Consider the following 7,509-nt stretch of genomic DNA (forward strand, 5'->3'; position numbering starts at 1 on the left):
GGCTCTTGTATCCATAGTATTATTATTCTGCTTTTAAAAAAAAAATATTGTGAAATAAACTTCAAATAACATACCAATATTTTAAAAATTGTGTAGATCAACGGTGAATTTCATATTTTTACAAAAAATTGTCAAATCGAAATTTGCAAACAAAATCACAAAAAAACTTTTTTGCACTAGTGTTGCAAAAAAACAGGAAATAACATTTATTGGCATTGTAAGAGAAACACAAACCTACAAATATTTTTTCCCGTACCTGCAACATCAAAAAAGTTATGAAGAATAATGTTGCCGAAAAAATTACACGTGATAACTGGTTCATTTTTAAAAATATTGTAAAAATTATTTACTAAAATGTTCTGGAGATCAAAAATATGTTATTTTACTGATGGAGTTTATAAAATGCATAGTTTTGTCTCATTTTTTCTTGGAAATTGAAAATTGACGTTTGATAAAAAAAAAAAAAAAAAAAAAAAAAAATTGAGAAATTATTCAGAAAATGACAGATATTTCAGTTAAACATGGATTTTAATGAATCAAATTGATATAGTAACGAATCTCTAGGCATATTTTGCCAAACTTTATTTCTTTTAAGAATCCAATATTTCATTAGAAGTTCATTTTTGCACCTGAAAAAAACAATTAAATTGCAATTTTACCGATTTCTTTTTTTTGCCCATAACTTTTGATTTTAAATAAGTTTAGAAAACGTAGTTCTTCGTATAGTTGTTTTTTGAGACGCCAAACACTTTTTGATTTATAATTCTACCCCCTTATCTAGTCTCATTAAGCTCCAAAAAATGGTTTTTGAGTTTTTGGTATAGCATAAGCCAATTATATAAGCCCCTCCTACCAAAAATTGCAACCCCCATCTTAGCCTGACCAGGCTCCAAAGAGGAACACAACCAAAATTTCAGTCTAGAGGATCCAACGATTTCGACAGCTGTAAAGGACTCACAGAAACTATATTTTACATTATGCAATATAATTAATTCGGAATATAAAATTCCAGCACTAAACCTCGAGAAATTTTTCTTTCAAAACAATTAAAATTGAATAATAATTCAATAATTCAAGCCAACTCCTTTGCCGTAAAAAAATTGAAAAACTTAGGCGTTAATCCTTTCCAAGCAAAACTCTAAAATATACGCTTGTTTTTTTACCTTTATATTACAATTTCCACGAATTTGATAGTCGTTTGTATAATATGATCCGATATATGAAATCAACCAAAAATTTACTTCCCTTTCATGTAAATTTCTGATTTTTTTTTACTTCAAAGTTATATGAATCCTATAAGAATTGTAACTGAATATTACTAAAACCAGATTTGTTACGACAAAACTTATTACAGATTCCTAATCAGTAGGTCAATAACTACTAAAATTGAAAATGGATTTTAAAGGATATTTATTTTTGTTCCCATTTGTTATCATTGGTATAATTATGAATTTGATTTTGTTTGTACAATTATCAATTACTAACGTGTATTGATTATTACAGGGTGGTTCATTGAAATCTGAAAACTTATTAATTCAATAATTTATAAAGGTTGAGTTATTGGAATTAATTCATATTTCTGTATATTAAAGCAAAAACAATTAGTTACAAAACAAAACAAATCTGATTTCTGTAGCATAAGTATAAATCGAGAAAAGGACACTTGAAAATATATCAAGTAATGTATAAAGTATATCATTCTGATTTTCAAATTAGTATAAAAAAATTGTTTTTAAATAAGACATTGAGGTATCTTCCGAAAAATGTCATATCTTTTCAGCAAAAACTGGGTAAATATAAGAGAAAATAACATTTGTAGATGGGAGAATACAATTTTAGGACTACAGTCTGCGTACCTACATGTTTCTCTTTACTTTTATTTTACAAGATAATCTTGACCCTTAAATAATAAAATATATAAAAGTATGTTTCAAAAATGTTTATATTTTAGTTAAATGTATTCTTTGGCATTCATTGGTGTGTTTTATTTATATTTTTTGTCCACAAGCTATGCAAAATGATATAAAAATTGGCTTTTGAAAAACTTTAAGGAGGGCCTTGAGGCAGGGATAAGATATACTTAAATCACTAAAAAAATGATTTTCGAGTTTGTCACATCTTAAAGCATGGGGAAAAATGCGAAAACATATCCAAATTCAATGAAGTATATTTTTGAATCGGTCTAATGACACGTTGTGTTTTAATTACCATTTAAATTCACCTCATTTTCAGTTAGTACCTTAGTTTAGTTTTTTACCTTTAAAAGATCTCTTTCATAATTTCAAGACAATTTGTTCTTTAGTTTATGAGCTATTGTGCTATATGTGAGCATAAATGCTCCCTTAATCTGGTCAGATGGGGTTGCACAGATTACGTATCAGTAAACATTACATTTACTCCAAATTACCTATAAATCTTCTTAAAGATCAGGTGCAGACCTATGCACATGGATTCAAGAGAATAATTTCTCTTGAGAGCTTTATTTATTGACCTACGTTGTTCAATATCCCAACTTTTGTTATTTCCAGAAAAATGCATTAAAAAAAACCATTTTGTAATTTTACAATGCTTCTTGATGTAAAAAAAAAACCCAGTGTTAAAGTTAAGCAATGGCTTGAAAAGTACTATGAAGACTTTGCTCCATAAAGCAAATAAAAAAAAGAAAAATAATAAAATTGATAAAAAGCCAATTTTGAACAAAAACACTTGTTCATATAAGGAGTTTATGCTATACCAAAAACTCAAAAACCATTTTTTGGAACTTCGTTGTTAAGCTGGGGGAATTTTTGTCCATGTTTTAGTTTAAAAAATATATTTTTTAAATGGTAATTAAAACACAGCGTGTCATTAGACCAATTCAAAAATATACTTGTTCGAATTTGGATATGTTTTCGCATTTCTTCCCATGCTTTAAGATGTGACAAACTCGACAATCATTTTTTTAGTGATCTAAGTATATCCTATCCCTGCCTCATCGCCCCCCTTAAAGGTTTTCCAAAATCCAATTTTGATATCATTTTGCATAGCTCGTTCCTACATTGTTATTTCTTCTATCAAAAATGACTAAACGATAACTTTCCAAATATTTGCTTATACAAACTTTGCTTAATTAATATTATTTAGAAAGTTGTCTAGGAAATCATCTTTATTTCTTCTTTTATTGAAGGAAATAATAGTATCCTCGTGAATCACCATGGACTTTGTATTAAGAAAACAAGGTTTTTTATCCCTTTGTCTTTTCTTTTACTTTGTATAATTGCATCTAAATGCCCTTATTAACTATTAGCGAAGAAAAAGCTTTGCCTGTCAATGTTTTATTTTATTTTTGGCTAATATATGACCATATAACATTTATATAATTAACTTTCACGGTACATATTATATTAGAGATGGATTTGTCATTTACATAATAGATAAAGTGAGATTCTGTGCTTTTTTTATACATTTTCAGAAATGTATAAAAAAAGAAGTTTCAGATTTCTTTGTTTTAAGAAAAGAAAAGGGTCTCTATGTATTTTAAATCTTCCTCCTTGTTACTAGGATTACCTTTTTATTCCTCTCTCTTCATCATTCTAGATATATATATATATATATACATATTAATACTTTTTTTCCATTTACCTTTTGTTACTATGTCACTATTGCTTGAGACGGTATATAAGTTATATATAGCTCGGTAACTGTAGGGAGATTAAATTTTGCAAATCTTCCTTCAAAATAGATATTTTATATACTTCGGCTAATAAATTCAATTTGATTTTTTTTCTTCTTAAAATTATATAGTTATATAGTCAGAAGCGTCCCCAAGGAGTAGACTGGAGGGGTAGAAACCTACCCCTTATTAAGGATTTTTTTCTTTTTACTATAATTTTTTTGGTCCACATAAAAAAATTTTACGCTAAAAAGGGTAAAATTTTTAAAGATTTCTTTACTTAAAAAAGATCATTCAGACAAATTATGCAACAAAGCAAATAATTTATTATATGAAAAATTTTCCGAAAAATTTGATTTTTTTCAATTTCTATTGACCTTTGTGATTTGTAATGGATTTTTGAATTTTTTTCCTAAAATATAATCCTGCAGACGCCCCTAATAATAGTGAAAATAAATATTTGATCTATAGCATTTTTTTTTAAGTTTACCAACTGATAAAGAAAAAAACAGTCTATAATTTTAATAGTAGACTTATTTTAATTATGAGGAACATTATATCAGTTTGAGTCATAAATCATTTAAGTTTTCCATATAAACTCGAATTTATATTAAAACGCATAAATAGGACAATCATATTACATAGTTGCCCATAGATGTTATTCTGTCGTGGAAGTATCTGAGTAATTTTTTAAGTTTGTCCCAGAGCTCCACTTCCGGCACTTTCTTTTTTGCCGCTACGCGCCAGACAAAACTTCTGTAAGGACCTTAAAATTGTCCTCTCTGAGAAGATGCTTGATCTTCCTGAACAGAAATGAACATTCAGGCTTAGATCAGGCGTTAGGGTTTTTTTAATACTCTGGACGCCTTTACTGGTTAGAAAATCCTGAGTATCACTCTATCTATCTAGTTCTTCTCCAACAATTGGTGGAGTATCTTGATACTGAAGAGCTATTTGCACCTTAAATCGTATGTCAGGATCCGATGAACATTTTTTTTTGTGGTAGATAAATGCCTGCTACAATTTTTCGAGTGCTCAGCCAAAGTTTTGTGTCAATCAGGTTACGGTTGATTTTGTAGATGTTACTTGTCTTCCAAGGACGTCCTGAACGACCCTTCCTCTCAACAGCGAAATTGCCCTCTTTCGTGGCTTTAGTATAGTTTAAAACAGTCTACCAAGTAGGAGAGTGTTCTGTCTCAAATTAGAGAGTTCGGTGTAGATCTCCGTGACTGATTTTCACGTCTTAGAGCAGAGGTAGATTTAGCTGTCAAAAAATTATTATCCTTCGTACAGCTGGGAAATGACTATCTAATACATATGATGCATATATATAGTTTGACACTTTATACCAAAATAATAAAAAATACTATTTCACACTTATGAGCGTGAAAAAACGATGATGAAATAATTCTTCCTCTAGAGATAAAGGGTAAAAAGTTTTCGACTCCCAAATTATTTATATATCCAGGAATATAAATACTGAGTATAGCCCCAAGAACATCATCTCCACCATTAACTATGGTTTCAAAATATAATGTTTTGGGTGTATTTCTCTGCTAAGGGAAAGGACGGCATCACCACATCGAACGGAGGATGGACAAGGCCATCTAACCGGAAAACTTGGTTTGACATACTTCTTCTCTCACGACAGGCCACTGAAAATGCATCTTAGATATATCTTCCAGCACTACCATGACCAAAAACATAGGGCCATAGCAACAAAGGAATAAGAAACACTTTAAGGTCATGGAGTGGCCTAGCCAGTCTCCGGCAATCAGCAAGGAATCAAATAATTATTTCCTCCACAGTAATTATGAATATTAACCTACATAAATAAACTTATTGCCCTCAACATCCTAATCAATAAAGGTGTGACAAAGTCACAAAATCGTAAGTCCAAGTAAAGTCTCCAATGTTTGAAGCTCAAGTATGAAACTAGTCTTTATTCATTTAAGTTCATTTCTAAGTCAACATGGACAGGTTTTAAATCAAGTCACAAATCACAATCCATATGTTTCATTATAGATACAAAATGGTCTCTTATTTTTAAATCTATGTCTTTATATGCTTGAAATATTGTTGTCAAAATGGTCACAATAATACTTTGGATTATCGTGAGCTCCTGAGGTAAGTCTCAACTTGGATGTCTGCTCTGAGATCTAAGAAGATAACGGTGATATACAATTAAACCTTTCTATTTTTGGAATAAATTGATTTACAGACAGAGGGAATTTTGAAAGATGAAAAGATTCAAACTAAAGATATACTTCAGGATTTTGAAATAAATGCTGATCAAGTCGTTGTTTGAAAAATGAGATACAAAAACAACAACGAGCAAGTCTTTAAATTATTTTCCTTGAATATCAGAACTATTTTAGAGAATTGAATGATATAATTGCAAGCCTTCTCAAATCAAAGGGGTCTAGCCTAATCAAGTCTTACGTATCTGATTTGAAAGTCTTCAGTCAAGATTTCTCACATCCCTGATATAGTGGACCTTCTATCAATCCACGAAGGAAAGATGATTTGCAAAATAAATAATGTTATAGCTTCATAAAATATAACTAGTTGAACATCAAGCATTTTGTTTTTATATGCATACATAAAAACAAATTGTGGGTCTTTAGTTTAATGTTGTTGTGTTATCAAAAAAAAAAAAAAAAAAATTAACATCCTTCAAATCAAATCTATCTTTTTTATAAATTGGCATCCAAAACATCAATTGAATGCTTTGGATTCCCTCCGATAAAAGAAAAATACTTTCATAACAATTTTAGTGAACTAGGTAAAAAATGAAATCCCAAAACTGAAATGTATTTAATTAAGTGATAAATAGTTAAACGATTATTCAAAATTATTTTATTAAATATTCCAGCCAATTTGCAGTTATAAATATCAATTAAAATGCTAAAAAAACTTGTAAACATATAAAACATCGATAAAAAACGGAAATTTTTAACTTAAACATAATCTTAACAACATGAGTTTTGGGGTTCAATAAGATATAGTTTGTTAATCTATATTAAAAATTGTAGAATATTGATAAAAATAAAGAATCCAGGAAATAAAAAGAAAAAACAAAGTAATGACTTTTAAGCAAAACAGTTTATTAAATTGACTAAACCTTGATTAAAAAAATAGTTAAATATCCAAATTAATCCTAAATAAGCCAAACAAAGATTTGCATATAATCAGATTTTATGCTTCAGAAGCTAACTGAAAATTATTGACAATAAAATGTATATTCTAAATAATTAAAAATATTTTTATAATTCTCGTGGTATAAAATATCCTAGTTCAACAAGGTAGAGTTAATAGAAATGGAAGATAATCAGTTGAAAATTACGTCTAGATTGCTCATGTGCTCATTTATATACAAGTATATATCAAGTTGAGGAATGTGATGCTCTGGAGTTGAGTTAGTTTCAACATTTAATAAAGATTAATGTGAACTATCCACTGATTCTTGTCTCTCTGTCTGTCTTTTTATTCTGCTATTAACTCAAAGTGCATCAATTTTTCATTATTCCCGCTTCCAAAATGTGCCAGCTAGCTTGTCTTTGACCCATTTTTACTCTCTTTTCCTCCTCCTTACTCACTCTCCTTCTCTCCTCTTTCTTTCTTTTTTGTTTCTATTCTCAAGTCTCGATATGAAATAAATGTCTTCTTGTCTTCAGAATTGTAGTTTTTATTTCTTTTAAATTGAGAAAATTACTTATGCAATTTGTATGAAAGAGTAAATAATGGAACACACAATGATTGTATTATAATATTTTTTGCATGTTTATCGTCTCTATTCATTTTAATAATGAGAGATCATTTATTGTTAGCTTCATCTATTATGTAACTGTTTAATA

Source organism: Lepeophtheirus salmonis, chromosome 5 (assembly GCF_016086655.4).
Source record: "Lepeophtheirus salmonis chromosome 5, UVic_Lsal_1.4, whole genome shotgun sequence".
In the NCBI taxonomy this organism is placed as follows: Eukaryota; Metazoa; Arthropoda; class Copepoda; order Siphonostomatoida; family Caligidae; genus Lepeophtheirus; species Lepeophtheirus salmonis.